At 40.7% G+C, this 18,530-nt stretch overlaps 1 long non-coding RNA gene across 1 annotated transcript; it reads left to right on the top strand.

Moving 5' to 3' along the window:
* Nucleotides 1–342: 342 nt before the first annotated feature.
* Nucleotides 343–16,537, top strand: Gm42177. Its single transcript, XR_880625.3, has 3 exons — nucleotides 343–522; nucleotides 14,771–14,881; nucleotides 15,177–16,537. It is a non-coding gene; the product is annotated as a predicted gene, 42177 (long non-coding RNA).
* Nucleotides 16,538–18,530: the final 1,993 nt, after the last annotated feature.

Below are 18,530 nucleotides of genomic sequence, written 5' to 3'. Positions count from 1 at the left end.
CTACTATCTGAGCAGGTTTAGTCCAGATGAATGCTTCAACCCACCTGGAAAAGGTGTAACCTCCCCCCCACAGCCTGAAAACAGGCTGAGCAGGCTTGACTTGTCACTAGGAGATCACCTGGAGTGGAGCCTGCCACCCTATTATTCAACCACTGCTGCTGCTGCTACCTGCTGCCTAGCTGTTCCATTGCCTACATGTGGACACATGCAGCTGGACTCCAAGGATGATTCAGTGGGAGTGGGCCCCCCTCTTTATAAGCACGTGTTCCCCTATATTAAAATTGAACCTTGATCAGACTATTGTCTTGGTTCCATCCTTTCTCTCATAGCCTAGATTCCCTCTTTTCTTCCAGATTCCAAGATGCCTTCCAGGCTCGAACCCGGACATGTGAGCCACTGGCCAGCCTCAACAATTTGGCGAACCAATGCAGGACCTGAGAAAGGCAGAGGACATTTGGAAGAAACACTGCTGATTTGTAGCTCCATGCAAGAAGAAAAGAATTAAAATTTGTACCACAGAAGGTTGGTATGGGATAAGATGGATCAGTGCTATACCAGCACGCTGGATTCACTTAGGTTTAGCAGTGAGCTACCGGGAACTAGGAACTCAACAGGCAGGCCTTTGGCTGCAGCTTCTAGAAGCTGTTTTTTTAGGAGAGAGAAATATTAGGTTTTAATAAAAGGGATTTAATAATCAGGCAGATGGCCGCAGTTGGAAACTGCATTAGGCAGAAAGAAAGTGGATTTTGAAACTCTCCCAGGGACAGAGAGAAAATTGGGGAATCCCCCTCTTGTGTGTGTGCCAGCTGGTGTCTTCATTCTAAGTGTCTGTCTTATGTTTCCGGAATTGAACATGTGCTTGTTGTATTGGTTTGTTGTCTGTGTTTTGTTTCGTGCCTCTGAAACATGGTGCAGTCTGAGTTTAGATCTGCCTGAGTTTGTTTTCTCTGGTGTTTATAGACAATGGGATTTTATGAAATGTGCGCTTGATATTTGCAGCTGTCCCTTCAGGCTGTGGTCAGCAGATGTGCTAGGAAGACTGTCACCTCACCAGGGGACACCCTGGGAAGTGGGAGAGCAAGAGTCACCTGGTGGTCTCCAGAGATTGGTCAAGATGGACCAAGTTTTGTTTATGAAAAGGAAGCTTACCCTTCTAATTCTTTTGCCTGCTCATTGAGGACAAGTAGGGGTTCCACATGTCTGGAGCTGTTGGTTTCTGCTTTGTGTGTTTTGTGCATGTGTTTAGAGCTATGTGAAAATTTAGAAAAGTGCTGGTATAGCTTCTTCTTCTTCTTCTTCTTCTTCTTCTTCTTCTTCTTCTTCTTCTTCTTCTTCTTCTTCTTCTTCTTCTTCTTCTTCTTCTTCTTCTTTTTAACTAGTAATATGCTCAGTGTGTCTTCACAATCAGCTCATAAATTATTGGTTAAGATTAAATAATTGTTATATTGGTAACAGAAGTTTAGCCTTAATTTGGCAACTCAGGAATCTTTTCAAACATGTGGTGGAGCAGGCCAAAAAACTGGGCCTCCTAAGATACTTTTAACTGAGATAATATTTAATGTGATTGTTATCCTAGAAAGTAAGATTAAGATAAAATTTAAAGCAATGTCTCTTTTATGAAGCGTTAAAACTTACATTGTCATGCATTCATAGATATAAATTGGCAGCCAAATTTTGCAATGTAGTAGTGAAGTTTTAATGTTGATTCTTAAAGTGATAAATTGTTTTGAAATTGGGTTTTGCTTTCCCAAAGTTATAGATATAATCTAATGTTGCAAAAGAAACTTAGTAATTCTAATATCATCCTCATGGCAAGAGGAACTAAGCTCAGAGCAGCTTTTGCTTGGTTTGTGTGACTTTCCTTTGTCTTGCAAACAGTGCCTAGGGAAGCTCTGGAGATTTGCCTCCAGGGGAAATTCCCTTTAGCTAAAAGAGCATCTTTGCAGATCTAGCCAGATGCTGTTTTAATAAAGTTCAAATCCATAGTTTATAAAGGATCAATCAGACTGTAAAATTTATAAAGGCATTATAATCTGGCTTGCCTACATTTTATATAGTTATTATAGATATAAAAGTGTGTTTCTTTTTTCTCTCTCTCCTTTGCATCTTAATGATTGTAAAGGTTTTGCTTCAAGTAAGTTTAAAATAACTGGAATATTTTGCCTCTAGATATGGATAAATATTGATCTACATTATGTACGAAATTTTTATCATTTCTGCTTCTATACAACAAGCCAAGAGTTTGAATCTTCCAGTGTACATTGTTTTCTAAGTAGAAATATTTTATTAGCTAATGCCTCTCAAGGGAAGTTTACTTTAAATCCTTGCTCTCACACAAGGAGCTTTTAAGTTTTGGGGAGTAGCTGTTGCTCCTGAAAAGATTCAGAGGCGATATCTTTTTATTACTTAGGGTTTTAGTTTACTACAGAAGGCTTTGCAGAAAATAAAGAAAGCTTTTATAATTGTTATTAATTATTTTTATTAGGTATTGTCCTCATTTATATTTCTAATGCTATCCCAAAAGTTCCCCATACCCTCCCCCCCACTCCCCTACCCACCCACTCCCACTTTTTGGCCCTGGCATTCCCCTGTACTGAGGCATATAAAATTTGCAAGTCCAATGGGCCTCTCCTTCCAGTGATGGCCGACTAGGCCATCTTTTTATATATATGCATCTAGAGTCAAGCGCTTCGGGGTACTGGATAGTTCACCTATATATATAATGTTGTTCCACCTATAGGGTTGCAGATCCCTTTAGATCCTTGGGTATTTTCTCTAGCTCCTCCATTGGGGGCGCTGTGATCCATCCAATAGCTGACTGTGAGCATCCACTTATGTGTTTGCAAGACTCCGGCATAGTCTCAAAAGCGATAGCTATATCAGGGTCCTTTCAGCAAAATCTTGCTAGTGTATGCAATGGTGTCAGCCTTTGGAGGCTGATTATGGGATGGATCCCTGGATATGGGAGTCTCTAGATGGTCCATCCTTTTCTCTCAGATCCAAACTTTGTCTATGTAACTCCTTCCATGGGTATTTTGTTCCCAACTCTAAGAAGGGGCAAAGTGTCCACACTTTGGTCTTCCTTCTCCTTGAGTTTCATGAGTTTTGCAAATTGTAACTTATATCTTGGGTATTCTAAGTTTCTGGGCGAATATCCACTTATCAGAAGTACATATCACTTGAGTTCTTTTGTGATTGGGTTGCCTCACTCGGGATAATGCCCTCCAGGTCCAACCATTTGCCAAGGAATTTCATAAATTCATTCTTTTTAACAGCTGAGTAGCACTCCATTGTGTAAATGTACCACATTATTTGTATCCATTCCTCTGTTGTGGGGCATCTGGGTTCTTTCCAGCTTCTGGCTATTATAAATAAGGCTGCTATGAACATAGTGGAACATGTTTCTTTCTTACTAGTTGGTACATCTTCTGGATATATGCCCAGTAGAGGTATTGCGGGATCCTTCAGTAGTACCATGTCCAATTTTCTGAGAAACAGCCAGACTGATTTCCAGAGTGGTTGTATAAGCTTGCAGTCTCAATTGTTATTAATAATAATCAATGTTAATCAAATATTAGCTGTGCCAACAACAATTCTTTGGCAAGAGAAAACATTATTGTAAAGTCATTTTCTCATCCTCCCAGCCAATTGTTGGCCCACGTGGAGCCAGCTAGCTGCTGGCTGCTGTGGGGCGGGACCTTGGGGCACACAGCTTTCCCTGAGCTGTAGTGGTTCGGGAGGTCTCCAGAAAGTGGGAGGCTTTGTAAGGAACTCAAGAGAGGGCTGCCCTTGCCATTGCCCCATAAGCCTCCACCTGTCCCGACCTGGGTAGCCATAATTTTTGCACTAAGACTCAGGGTGGGCTTTCTGGCCTACAACAGATTGGGCTGCCTTCAGCCTCTTCTGCCTGAGAGGAAGGCCAAGGGTGTGCAAGGCCGAGGTGTCGTTCACCTCAAAACACAGTTTCTACATCCTATTAAAACTACTTTGGTACTAATAAAGGATTGTAAGATATACTTGTGTATTTTAGAAAACCTATAACAAAATTTGTGTCTTAAAAACCTGACTAAGTGTCTGTTCTGTGTTCAAAACAGCAATTAATTTAGTTATTACAAAATATTAATCTATTGCATACCATCATTTTAAATAAGATTGACAATCAATATCCCAAAGATAAGTTAAGAATTGTTTTTATGCATGCTTCTGTAGCTTCTATAAATCCATGCATGCATACATCCCAATTATTGTGTTTAAAAACAACCCCTGTATGGGAAGTAAGTAGATGTAAATTAGATCACATGCTTATTCTTCCCACTGTTTCAGCACAGATAATTACGTTGTGTGCTGTAGATGGTGTTTTAAAATGCTGAACAATCAAACCTTCATTTGTATATTAATAGTAAATATTATGTCAGAGCTCACAATTGCTTAAGATTTTTCGTCCTTCAGATGCTATTAATCTCAAATTTGCAATTGCTTATGCATATACAACTCATAGAAAAAATGCTGTCCTTTTAAGAAGGCTGGTTTTAGACATTTAATAAATTTTTCTCGATTGCCTAGATAACTTAAAGCAATGCCATGTTGGATTTATATCTCAGGCAGTCTATAGGTCCTACATATTCTTTATATATTCAAAACAATTATGGTTTAATATAATATTTTAGTATTCTTGAAAATTGTGCCTATAAAATTCTTTCCTCAGTGTCCTCAGTTACTACTTGTTTCCACATAAGGGTGTGAATTCTTGAGGAATTAGACTTAATAAATTGCTGCAAATAAATGCTCTTATTCCTAAGTTAATAAATAAATTATGCACATGTAACTATTAATAACTTTTCAAGCCTTCTAGTTACAACCACTCATTTTTTTATTTCTACTTCATTCTTTTTTTTAATTAGGTATTTTCCTCATTTTCATTTCCCAATGCTATCCCAAAATTCCCCCATACCCACCCCCCCCCCACTGCTCTACCCACCAACTCCCCCTTTTTGGCCCTGGCGTTCCGCTGTACTGGGCATATAAAGTTTGCAAGTCCAATGGGCCTCTCTTTCCAGTAATGGCCAACTAGGCCATCTTTTGATACATAGGCAGCTAGGGACAAGAGCTCCGGGGTACTGGTTAGTTCATATTGTTGTTCCACATATAGGGTTGCAGTTCCCTTTAGCTCCTTGGGTACTTTCTCTAGCTCCTCCATTGGAGGCCCTGTGATCCATCCAATAGCTGACTGTGAGCATCAACTTCTGTGTTTGCTAGGCCATGGCATTGTCTCACAAGAGACAGCTATATCTGGGTCCTTTAGGCAAAATCTTGCTAGTGTATGCAATGGTGTCAGCATTTGGAAGCTGATTATGGGATGGATCCCTGGATATGGCAATCACAAGGTGGTCCATCCTTTCATCACAGCCCCTAATTTTGTCTCTGTAACTCCTTCCATGGGTGTTTTGTTCCCAATTCTAAGACGGGGCAAAGTGTCCACGCTTTGGTCTTTGTTCTTCTTGCGATTCATGCGTTTAGCAAATTGTATCTTATATCTTGGGTATCCTGAGTTTCTGGGCTAATATCCACTTATCAGTGAGTACATGTTCTGTGAGTTCCTTTGTGATTGGTTACCTCACTCAGGATGATGCCCTCCAGGTCCAACCATTTGCCTAGGAATTTCATAAATTCATTCATTTTAATAGCTGAGTAGTACTCCATTGTGTAAATGTACAACATTTTCTGTATTCATTCCTCTGTTGAGGGTCATCTGGGTTCTTTCCAGCTTCTGGCTATTATAAATAAGGCTGCTATGAACATAGTGGAGCATGTGTCCTTCTTACCAGTTGGGACATCTTCTGGATATATGCCCAGGAGAGGTATTGCAGGATCCTACGGTAGTACTATGTCCAATTGTCTGAGGAATCACATTTCCAGAGTGGTTATACAAGCTTGCAATCCCACCAACAATGGAGGAGTGTTCCTCTTTCTCCACATCCTCGCCAGCATCTGATGTAACCTGAATTTTTCATCTTAGCCATTCTGATTGGTGTGATGTGGAATCTCAGGGTTGTTTTGATTTGCATTTCCCTGTTGATTAAGGATGATGAACATTTTTTTTTCAGGTGCTTCTCTGCCATTTGTATTTCTCAGGTGAGAATTCTTTTTTCAGTTCTGAGCCCCATTTTTAATGGGGTTATTTGATTTTATGGAGTCTAACTTCTTGAATTCATAAATATATTAGATATTAATCCCCTATCTGATTTGGGATAGGTAAAGATCCTTTCCCAATCTGTTGGTGGACTTTTTGTCTTATTGACGGTGTCTTTTGCCTTGCAGAAGCTCTGCAATTTTATGAGGTACCATTTATCGATTCTCACTCTTACAGCACAAGCCATTGTTGTTCTATTCAGGAATTTTTCTGCTGTACCCATATTTTTGAGGCTTTTCCCTACATTCTCCTCTGTAAGTTTCAGTGTCTCTGGATTTATGTGGAGTTCCTTAATCCACTTAGATTTGTCCTTAGTGCAAGGAGATAGGAATTGATCAGTTCGCATTCTTCTACATGATAACAGCCAGTTGTGCCAGCACCATTTGTTGAAAATGCTGTCTTTTATCCACTGGATGGTTTTAGCTCTCTTGTCAAAGATCATGTGACCATAGGTGTGTAGGTTCATCTCTGGGTCTTCAATTCTGTTCCATTGCTCTACTTGTCTGTCACTATACCAGTACCATGCAGTTTTTATCACAGTTGCTCTGTAGTACAGCTTTAGGTCGGGCATGGTGATTCCAACACAGGTTCTTTTACCCTTGAGAAGAGTTTTTGCTATCCTAGGTTTTTTGTTATTCCAGATGAATCTGCCGATTGCCCTTTCTAATTCGTTGAAGAATTAAGTTGGAATTTTGATGGGGATTGCATTGAATCTGTAGATTGCTTTTGGCAAGAAAGCCATTTTTACTATATTGATCCTGCCAATCCATGAACATGGGAGATCTTTCTATCTTCTGAGATCTTCTTTAATTTCTTTCTTCAGAGACATGAAGTTCTTATCATATAGATCTTTCACTTCCTTAGTTCGCGTCACACCAAGGTATTTTACATTATTTGTGACTATTGAGAAGGGTGTTGTTTCCCTAATTTCTTTATCAGCCTGTCTATCCTTTGTGTACAGAAATGCCATTGTCTTGTTTGAGTTAATTTTATATCCAGCTACTTTACTGAAGCTGTTTATCAGGCTTAGGAGTTCTCTGGTAAAATTTTTAGGGTCACTTATATATACTATCATATCATCTGCAAAAAGTGATATTTTGACTTCTTCTTTTCCAATTTTTATCCCCGTGATCTCTCTTTGTTGTCTAATTGCTCTGGCTAGGACTTCAAGTACAATGTTGAATAGGTAGGGAGAGAGTGGTCAGCCTTGTCTAGTCCCTGATTTCAGTGGAATTGCTTCCAGCTTCTCACCATTAACTTTGATGTTGATTACTGGTTTGCTGTAGATTGCTTTTATCATGTTTAGGTATTGGCATTGAATTCCTGATCTTTCCAACAATTTTATCATGAATGGGTGTTGGATTTTGTCAAATGCTTTCTCAGCATCTAAGGAGATGATCATGTGGTTTTTGTCTTTGAGATTGTTTATATAATGGATTACCTTGATGGATTTCCGTATATTGAACCAATCCTGCATCCCTGGGATGAAACCTACTTGGTCAGGATGGATGATTGTTTTGATGTGTTCTTGGATTCAGTTACCAAAAACTTAATTGAGTATTTTGCATTAATATTCATAAGGGAAATTGGTCTGAGGTTCTCTATCTTTGTTGTGTCTCTTTGCTGTTTAGGTATCAGAATAATTGTGGCTTCATAGAATGGGTTGGGTAGAGTACCTTCTGTTTATATTTTGTGGAATAGTTTGTGAAGAACTGGAATTAGATCTTCTTTGAAGGTCTGATAGAACTCTGCATTAAACCCATCTGGTCCTGGGTTTTTTTTTTTTTTTTTTTGGTTCAGGGACTATTAATGACTGCTTCTATTTCTTTGGGGGATATAGGGCTGTTTAGATCATTTAACCGGATCTTGATTCAACTTTGGTGCCTAGTGTCTATCTAGAAACTTCTCCATTTCATCCAGGTTCTCCAGTTTTGTTGAGTATAGCCTTTTGTAGAAGGATCTGATGGAGTTTTGGATTTCTTCAGGATCTGTTGTTGTGTCTCACTTTTCATTTCTGATTTTGTTAATTTGAATGCTTTCTCTGTGCCCTCTAGTGAGTCTGGCTAAGGGTTTGTCTATCTTGTTGATTTTCTCAAAGAACCAGCTCCACATTTGGTTGATTCTTTGAATAGTTCTTCTTGTTTCCACTTTGTTGATTTCGCCCCTGAGTTTGATTATTTCCTGTCATGTACTCCTCTTGGGTGAATTTGCTTCATTTTGTTCTAGAGCTTTTAGATGTGTTGTCAAGCTGTTAATGTGTGCTCTCTCCAGTTTCTTTTTGGAGACACTCGGAGCTATGAGATTTCCTCTTAGGAATGCTTTCATTGTGTCCCATAAGTTTGGGTATGTTGTGGCTTCATTTACATTAAACTCCAAAAAGTCCTTAATTTCTTTCTTTATTCCTTCCTTGACCAAGGTATCATTGAGAAGAGTGTTGTTCAGTTTCCATGTGAATGTTGGCTTTCTATTATTTATTTTGTTATTGAAGATCAGCCTTAGACCATGGTGGTCTGATAGGACGCATGGGACAATTTCAATATTTTTGTATATGTTGAGGTTTGTTTTGTGACCAATTATGTGGTCAATTTTAGAGAAGGTACCATGAGGTGCTGAGAAGAAGGTATATCCTTTTGTTTTAGGATAAAATGTTCTGTAGATATCTGTTAAGTCCATTTGTTTCATCACTTCTGTTAGTTTCACTGTGTCCCTGTTTAGTTTTTGTTTCCATGATCTGTCCATTGGTGAAAGTGGTGTGTTGAAGTCTCCCACTATTATTGTGTGAGGTGCAATGTGTGCTTTGAGCTTTACTAAAGTTTCTTTAATGAATGTAGCTGCCCTTGTATTTGGAGCATAGATATTCATAATTGAGAGTTCTTCTTGGAGGATTTTACCGTTGATGTGTATGAAGTGCCCCTCCTTGTCTTTTTTGATGACTTTGGGTTGGAAGTCAATCTTATCAGATATTAGGATGCCTACTCCAGCTTGTTTCTTCATACCATTTGCTTGGAAATTGTTTTCCAGCCTTTAATTCTGAGGTGGTGTCTATCTTTTTCTCTGAGATGAGTTTCCTGTAAGCAGCAAAATGTTGGGTCATGTTTTTGTAGCCAGTTTGTTAGTCTATGTCTTTTTATTGGGGTGTTGAGACTATTGATATTAAGGAAAAGTAATTGTTGCTTCCTGTTATTTTTGTTGTTAAAGTTGGCATTCTGTTCTTGTGGCTGTCTTCTTTTAGTTTTGTTGATGGATTATCTTCTTGGTTTTTTTAGGGCGTGGTTCCCGTCCTTGTATTGGTTTTTTTTCTTTTTTTCTGATATTATCCTTTGAAGGGCTGGATTCGTGGAGAGATAATGGGTGAATTTATTTTTGTCGTGGAATACTTTGGTTTCTCCATCTATGATAATTAAGAGTTTGGCTGGGTATAGTAGCCTGGGCTGGAATTTGTGTTCTCTTAGTGTCTGTATAACATCTTTCCAAGCTCTTCTGGCTTTCATAGCCTCTGATGAAAAATCTGGTGTAATTCTGATAGGCTTGCCTTTATATGTTACTTGACCTTTTTCCCTTACTGCTTTTAGTATTCTATCTTTATTTAGTGCATTTGATGTTCTGATTATTATGTGTCAGGAGGAATTTCTTTTCTGGTCCAGTCTATTTGGAGTTCTGTAGGCTTCTTGTATGTTCATGGGCATCTCTTTCTTTAGATTTGGGAAGTTTTCTTCAATAATTTTGTTGAAGATGTTTGCTGGTTCTTTGAGTTGAAATTCTTCATTCTCATCCACTCCTATTATGCATAGGTTTGGTCTTCTCATTGTGTCCTGGATTTCCTGGATGTTTTGAGTTAGGATCTTTTTGCATTTTCCATTTTCTTTGATTGTTGTGCCGATGTTCTCTATGGAATCTTCTGCACCTGAGATTCTCTCTTCCATCTCTTGTATTCTGTTGCTGATGCTGGCATCTATGGTTCCAGATTTCTTTCCTAGGGTTTCTATCTCCAGTGTTGCCTCACTTTGGGTTTTCTTCATTGTGTCTACTTCCCTTTTTAGGTCTAGTATGGTTTTGTTCATTTCCATCATCAGTTTGGAAGTGTTTTCCTGATTTTCTATAAAGACTTCTACCTGTTTGGTTGTGTTTTCCTGTTTTTCTTTAAGGACTTGTAACTCTTTAGGAGTGTTCTCCTGTATTTCTTTAAGTGAATTATTAAATTCCTTCTTTATGTCCTCTACCATCATCATGAGATATGTTTTTAAATCCAGGTCTACCTTTTCAGTTGTGTTAGGATCCTCTGGACTGGGCAAAGTGGGCGTTCTGGGTTCTGATGATGGTGAGTGGTCCTAGTTTCTGTTAGTAGGATTCTTACTTTTTCCTTTCGCCATCTGGCAATCTCTGGATTTAGTTGTTATAGTTGTCTTTTTTTAGAGATTATTACTCTGTTGATTTTGTTACCCTCTATCAGCAGACGTGGGTGACTAGCTCTCTCCTCTGAGTTTCAGTGGTCAGAGCAGTCTCTGCAGGCAAGCTCTCCTCTTTCAGGGAAGGTGCACAGTTATCTGGTGTTTGGACCTTCTCCTGGCTGAAGATGAAGGCCCAAAACAGGATTTTTCCCAGGAGCTCTGTTGCTTTGGCCAGGAAGGTGGCCGATTGTCTGGAGCCGAAGTTTGTGCCACCTCAGAAGCTCTCTGGCTCTTGCCTGTTCCAGAAATGGCTGGCCTCTGTATTCCACACCCTTACCAGTGCAGCCTGCCCTCCGCGGAGTCCCGGAGCCAAGGAGGCTCCCGCCGCGGGGGCCTGTGGCAGAAAACTCTCAGGCCGGGCGGACCCCTGTGCTCTCACTAGGAAGGTGGCCGGTTGTCTGGAGCTGTAGATGGTACCACCTCAGAAGCTCTCTGGCTCTCGCCTGTCCCAGAAACGGCTGGCCTCTGTATTCCACACCCTCACCCGTGCAGCCTGCCCTCCGCGGAGTCCCGGAGCCAAGGAGGCTCCGGCCGCCAGGGCCTATGGAAGAAACTTCTCGGGTCGGGCGGACCCCTGTGCTCTCACCAGGAAGGTGGCCCCTCCTGTATTTCTTTAAGTGAGTTATTAAAGTCTTTCTCGATGTCCTCTACCATCATCATGAGATATGCTTTTAAATCCGGGTCTAGCTTTTCGGGTGTGTTGGGTTGCCCTGGACTTGGCAAAGTGGGAGTGCTGGGTTCTGATGATGGTGAGTGGTCTTGGTTTCTGTTAGTAAGATTCTTACTTTTACCTTTCGCCATCTGGTAATACCTGGAGTTAGTTGTTATAGTTGTCTCTGTTTAGAGATTGTTCCTCTGGTGATTCTGTTACCCTCTATCAGCAGACCTGGGAGACTAGATCTCTCCTCTGAGTTTCAGTGGTCAGAGCGCTGTCTGCAGGCAAGCTCACCTCTTACAGGGAAGGTGCACACTTATCTGGTGTTTGGACCTTCTCCTGGCCGAAGATGAAGGGCCAAAATAGAACCTTTTCCAGAAGCTGTGTTGCTTTCACCTGTCCCAGAAGCTGTTAATTTCAGTAGTCCACACTCTCATCTGTGCAGACTACTTTCTGTGAAGTCCCGGAACCAAAATGGCTCCCGCGGATCCTGAGGCTAGGGCCTCTCCGTCCGGGCAGACACCTGACCTCTGGCCGGGAAGGTGGCCGGATGTCTGAAGCCCGAATATGGCGCTGCCTCAAAAGCTCTGTCACTCTTGCCTGTCCCAGAAGCTGTTAGCTTCTGTAGTCCACACTCTCACCTGTGCAGGCTGCTTTCTGCTGAGTCCGGGAACCAAGGTGGCTCCCGCCGCTCCTGAGTCAAAATCCTAGCCTCCCAGGCTGGGCAGACCCCTGTCATCTGGCCGGGAAGATGGCCAGATGTCTGGAGCCCGAAAACGGCGCTGCCTCAGAAGCTCTGTGGCTCTCGCCTGTCCCAGAAGCTGTTAGCTTCTGAGGTCCACACTCTGGTCTGTGCAGACAACTTTCTGTGGAGTCCTGGACATCAACCACTCACTCTTTAAGAGAAACAATTCAAAGTGCTATTAATCACTGCCCATGTTACGTGAATACTGACTATAACAGTCAAGTATTTGAGATGTTTTGTCAACAAGTTATTAATTCTAAAGGACAAGATATTGTGGAACTTTAAAACTTTAACTTTAAGAATGAAGACCAAAGTGTGGACACTTTGCCCATTCCTAGAAATGGGAACAAAACACCCATGGAAGGAGTTACAGAGACAAAATTTGGAGCTGTGACGAAAGGATGGACCATCTAGTGATTGCCATATCCAGGGATCCATCCCATAATCAGCTTCCAAACGCTGACACCATTGCATACACTAGCAAGATTTTGCTGTAAGGACCCAGATATAGCTGTATCTTGTGAGACTATGCCAGGGCCTAGCAAACACAGAAGTGGATGATCACAGTCAGCTATTGGATGGGTCACACGGCCCCCAATGGAGGAGCTAGAGAAAGTACCCAAGGAACTAAAGGGAACTGCAAACCTATATGTGGAACAACAATATGAACTAACGAGTACCCCGGAGCTCTTGACTCTAGCTGCATATGTATCAAAAGATGGTCTAGTTGGCCATCACTGGAAATAGAGGCCCTTTGGACTTGCAAACTTTATATGCCCCAGTACAGAGGAACACCAGGGCCAAAAAGGGGGAGTGGGTGGGTAGGGGAATGGGGGGTGGGGTGGGTATGGGTGACTTTTGGGATAACATTGTAAATGTAAACGAGGAAAATACCTAATTAAAAAAAAGTTTACGATAAAAACAAAACAAAACAAAACAAAAAAAAAAAACAAAAAAACAAAAAAAAACAAACAAACAAAAAAAACTTTAACTTCTTAAAAGACAAAGAAGGGGGAAATTATATCCCTGTGCATATTATTTAGTGTATTTCTGTGCACATTATTTAAATCATACTTTTATTTTAGAATTTTGAAATTTGGATGTCAAAGAACTTAATGCTTTATAGTATCTTAAAAGGATCTACTTATTGGCATATGGTTTGATCCTAAACAGCTACCTTATTAGGGAAAGGAAAAACATAGGTTCTCTCCATGGAACACTGCAGAAGCATGATGGCTAATTCGTTTGACAAGCTGGCAGGTGAGTTGGCTCAGTGCCCTGACTGAAGTGACAAGGAAGCTAAATTGGGTACATGTTTTCGACCCATCCTTGCTTTCCATTTTTCCAGTTTGGACTAGTGAAGCTCTCTTGCTTCAAGCTTTTAAAACTTTATGGCAAAATGAACATCAGAGACTGTATATTCTGACTAGAAATATTAGTCATATAATAGTCATAATGATTTTTCTCTTTTCTTAAAGGTGACCAGTTATTCTAACACAGTCTTGGACTGGTCTTGTAATAAGTCCAATATTAGAGATTCCTATTGAAGATAGCTAAAAATCTTGATTATCTAGCAAAGTTGATTCAGAGCACAGCCTCCACTTCCAGAGAATCTCTGGCCTTTTTACTAATTCTAAAAGCCAGCTCCCACACACCTGGAGGCCAGAGCCTGATCTTGATTGTTGCTAATTTGCAACTGAATAAAGTACCTGTGCTTCCACAAAGAAACTGTGTACTGTTGCCTTTCACTGTCTGGATTTTGTTTTTCAAGCAGGTCAATCAACACCCTTCAGCCTGACTGTACCAGGTGTGCATCCCTGCCCCCAAGAGTGTGCAGATGGCAGCTACTAATTTTCATTCTAAAAGCATTCCAGTACATATTATGGCTTTTGGTCTGATTCATCAGGCCATAGAGACAATAAAGATGAGGAGGATGACCTCTAGCTCCCAATATAGCCTAAGAGTCACAAATTTTGTTGTGACAATTGGCATAATTCTTGTAGAGGCATTGCTGAACCCATACATGTGAGCTGTTGGCCGGCCTCAACAAAAAGGTACCTGCAAACCTAGCAAGTAAAGTTTTCCATCCCCTGGCAGGCTGAAGCTTGCTGAAGTCAGTTTCCCTAAAGTTGCTGAGGTGTTTATTTCATATTTCGAACCCTTCCTAGGTAAGGGCTCCCTGTTTTAGATTAATTTGAATACAAACCTGGCATAATCTTGAACCAGGATGTCCAGTTTAAGTGAAATGTACTTTAATCTGAGTAACTCAGAAAGTTGCATGGACCCCAGATGCCTGGTGAAGATCAATTACCAACAATCTTGCCAGTTGTTTGTGTGAGAATGATCTTTGCCTCTGATGTCCTCCATCAACCTGTGGATGTGAGCTGTATATTTTTTCTTTACAATGGAGTCTCAGGCGGCACCAGGTTGGGTTATGTCATCAGAATATAATATAAATAGATGTTAGGGGTGTTTGTTGGGGAGCCAGGTCAGCAACCTGGCAGTGGAGGACCACAGTTCATAGGAAAAGTCAAATAGCTTCTAGAAAGTTCAATAAATTCTCTTTGTTTTTAATATCCTGTCTTGTAGTGGTAAGATGCCGCCTTTATCGTTCATACATACATGCAGTGGACAGAGTAGTAAAAATCATAGCAAAGTCCATCTATATGGTAATGGTGTTTCCATTTTCCTATCTGAGAGCTTGACTCAGATTAATAATTTTTTGTTCTCAGGGCCGAGATACCTGGCTTATGACTACGTCATTAACAATAAAGTACCTGCTGTACAGCTGCCAAGCTTGTCATGAGTGCGCAAACATTTGGAATTCAGACCACAAGAATGCTGTAAGTTTAAAGATGCTTGTCCCCCAGTCTTCCCAGGAGAACCCTGTGCTGGTAGATGAGAGAGTTGGTTGTAGCTGAGAGATTAGGTTATAAGGGAAGATGAACAAATGCCAAAAGGGTGAATTCCAACAACCTCAGCTGGGCCCCTGGGAGAGTAGACAGCTTCAATCTACCAGAATATAGCTCTGGGGTGGATTCAGGGCAAAGCACAGGCAGCTCTATTCACATTTTCAAGCTGGAGCCAGGAGATAAGAATATTTGCCAATACCTTTGATTCTTTTTTCCATTAACTAAGGTCTGAGTCTTCAGGCACCCAGTCATCAGGGTCCAGGTTGATGCCGCAGCATGTCTTCCAACCCGCCTACCACCAGAGGGCAGCAGCGTACATTCACAACAATTGTTGAGAAGTCAGGAAGCCCAGGAATCTTATGTGTGGATGAGGACATAGCAAAAGGAGAAGCATTCCATACCACCTGCCTTCATGCCTGCCACGCCCTGGGTTTGGGCCCCCATCTGAACCATCTCCTGCACATAGCCATGCAATCATAATAAGGAATCTCGAGATCTGTGACAATCTCTCTCTTCTCCCCAGCCCACAGCTCCATCACACCATACTCTAATCACTAAGGATCACTCAAAATACTTCACTGTCTTCTGTTTTTCCAAAGTCCCTAAGTCACTTTAAGACTTTCTATGTCCTCTGTAAACAGTCACATACTCATGTCTGGGGCTAGGTACACATGTGGAGATAGAGTGTAAGAGACAAGAATGAAGGAGAGAAAAGTGAGGAAGGAAAAATAAAGAGCTATTTATGTAGTAGGTCTGTGTGCCCCAAACACCATGGGATGATCCAAGGATATCCAGCATTAGGTGTGACTTCTTCAAAATAGTTTTGAGTAAGCAGCTTAGCCCAGAGAAGACCTAAGGATCCAAAGCATTGCTGCATATTACTACTGTGTGCAAAGAAGCCAGGAAGCTATCCCAGGAAATTTCATCACATCCCTCAATGGCAGATGCATTCTACTGAGAAGAGAGCAACGGGTTCACTTGGCAAATATTGCTGTCACATGATGTCGATGTATATGCATCTCCTATGACTTTAACTCCTCTGGAGCACTGCCTGCCTCAGGAGCCAGCACTTGTCCAAGCTGCCACAGGTCAACCTGGTTCTTGGTTCTCCTAAAGACTCCTTAGTCTGAGGGAACTTACATTCCCATACTTCTGAGACCCAAATAACCCATTTCCCAAATCCAGGCAGGAAAACCACACGGAAATATTTGGGGCATCTATGAGAAAATTCTCCTTCAGGTCAAAATCACTCTGTGAAGGCCAAGCTACCTTTACCTCAAGTCTACACCAATGGTAATGAATTTTTAATAAAAATTTCTCAGGAGAAATTTCTTTTACTATGACTGGCCTTTTTGCTTAATCTCAAAACCAGAGTTAATAATATACTCTGAGGTCACTTCAGACGTAGAACAATGCCAACTGTATGCATTTCCTTTGTATAACCTCTCTTTAAGGGACTAATGGAACAACCAACCTTACTTGCCTTGAGTTTTAAGTAACCAATCATTATAATCTGATGTAAGGCATAGCTGTTATTTTAAAATATGTTTTTCAATGCTTCTGACCCAGAGTGTAATGAATGTGTATCTATGTAAGTGTTACAATGATCACATTTGGAAAATGGTAAATAGGATCAAAGCTGTTTTTTAAAAATGAATACCCACCACAAATATTGAATAAAATATATAAATAGTGCATAAAAATGGTATTTGTAATGTTTTTTATCCAGATCAGTTGAAGTCAGTTATTTATTCACTTGAAAAACACTATGAAACATTTCTTTAGGTATCACTAATTTTTCCCCATATGGTGCTTTTTGTGTGGCTCAATGGGGGTAGAGACAGAGAAAGAGAGAGAGGGGAGAGGGAGAGAGAGGGAGAGAGGGAGAGAGACGGAGAGAAAGAGAACGAGAGGGAGCAAGCGAGCGAGCGAGCGAGCGAGAGAGAGAGAGAGAGAGAGAGAGAGAAATTGATTCTGTTATTCAAGCTGGTAAAGACACAGATTCATGCAACAGAGAGAAACAGTGGAAGATATTGGAGGGAGAGAAATAATAAATTCAAATCTTAGATCATTCTTCGTTAAATTCACCAAGGAAATGCATTTATATTTATTTTCCATAATTGCCACAGACACTCTGGGCCCCTTTGTCTGCTTGGAACAGGTCTCTAGTTGTGGGTGGGCAAAGCGTAGGATGAATTCACAAACAGACACACACAGGAGAGGTTGTGTGAAATCTGAATGTATTTTTCAAATCAAGCATCAGACTTTTTATGCAGAAGACAATAAGGAAGTTGGGTGACATATTCGTAAGTTACAAATGAGGTGACCAGAATCTTACATAAAACAGAGTAATGCAAACACAAGAGGTCTAAAGGGAACCACCTGGGATAGAATTCATTGATAACAACTAGGATCAACAAGGGCTCCATCTAAGATTCACAAATCTTAGATGCCAGGGTCAAGGACTTTGCGCCCTTGCCATAGTTCCTATTTTAGTCTATTGTATAGTCCATCTTCCACTTACGCCATTGTAAATATGTGTGTGTATAGGTGTAACTTCGCTATAGTTCTAAGTATCTATTCTGGTTACTCTTTTGGTCTGAAACTTCCTTCTTCCTCAGTGATGGTAAATTCCTGTGTAAGGGAGTGACCTAGCCTTTATTCAAAGTGATAGTATAGTACCAGAGGCTATTCTGATTAGCAACATTCTTACTGAATTTCAAGCCCATGGCCTTGCTCAAGGATGTTCTAGGACTGTTGGAACACTGGCAGAAGGCTTTAGCTATGTCAGAATTCAAACATAAAAGGCACTTATAATAGGAAAATACTGAAAGAGAGCACGTGGATCCATACACTAGACTAACTCGGGAATGGAAAATTAATGTATGGGTTAGAGGGAATGCCAGACTCCAGGAGGAGAGCTTCCTTGAAGCTCTTTGCCTCATGAGTGACTTTCAAGCCTCTCAGCTTAAGTTGACTCGACCAGAGCGCATGGCACATAATTTAACACTGATGGTTTTTGGGTGCTCTAAAATCATTTCTACATTCAAACAATTGCATTTTGGTATTCAATGTGGGTGATATTTTTGTATTTTAGGGCACATTGCTGTGTTACCTAGCGATGTCAGAAGGTGGGGACCTTGAATATATTTTGAAAGCCAGATGTCAGCACTTGATTGCTGAGTAGTCCCTGAAAAAGCACAACTTTATCACTAGGATGTAAAAGAATAGTAATGTGGTCCTGTAAATCAATAATAATAATAATAATAATAATAATAATAAGAAGAAGAAGAAGAAGAAGAAGAAGACAGTTTTGAGTGACCATGTGACCATTGCAGGAGACAAAACTCCAGGCTAAAGAGCATCAAAGTAATGGAGATGGGCATTGACAGAAAGGAGGTCATGTCAACTATTTACCAGACTTTCAGGAATACAGGATATAGGAATATTCCAGGTCTTGAAGTATAACTCTATATGATCTTCCTGAAGTTATTCTTGGATTAGCTGATACAAATGTTTACGTTTGTCCCCTTAATTACACATTAGTGTGCTGAAACAAGAAACCCTTCCATTCAAGAAC

This window comes from Mus musculus, chromosome X (genome assembly GCF_000001635.26).
Source record: "Mus musculus strain C57BL/6J chromosome X, GRCm38.p6 C57BL/6J".
NCBI lineage: Eukaryota > Metazoa > Chordata > Mammalia > Rodentia > Muridae > Mus > Mus musculus.
The sequence above is the reverse complement of the archived record's forward strand: the minus strand, read 5'-3'. Positions and strand labels throughout refer to the sequence as shown.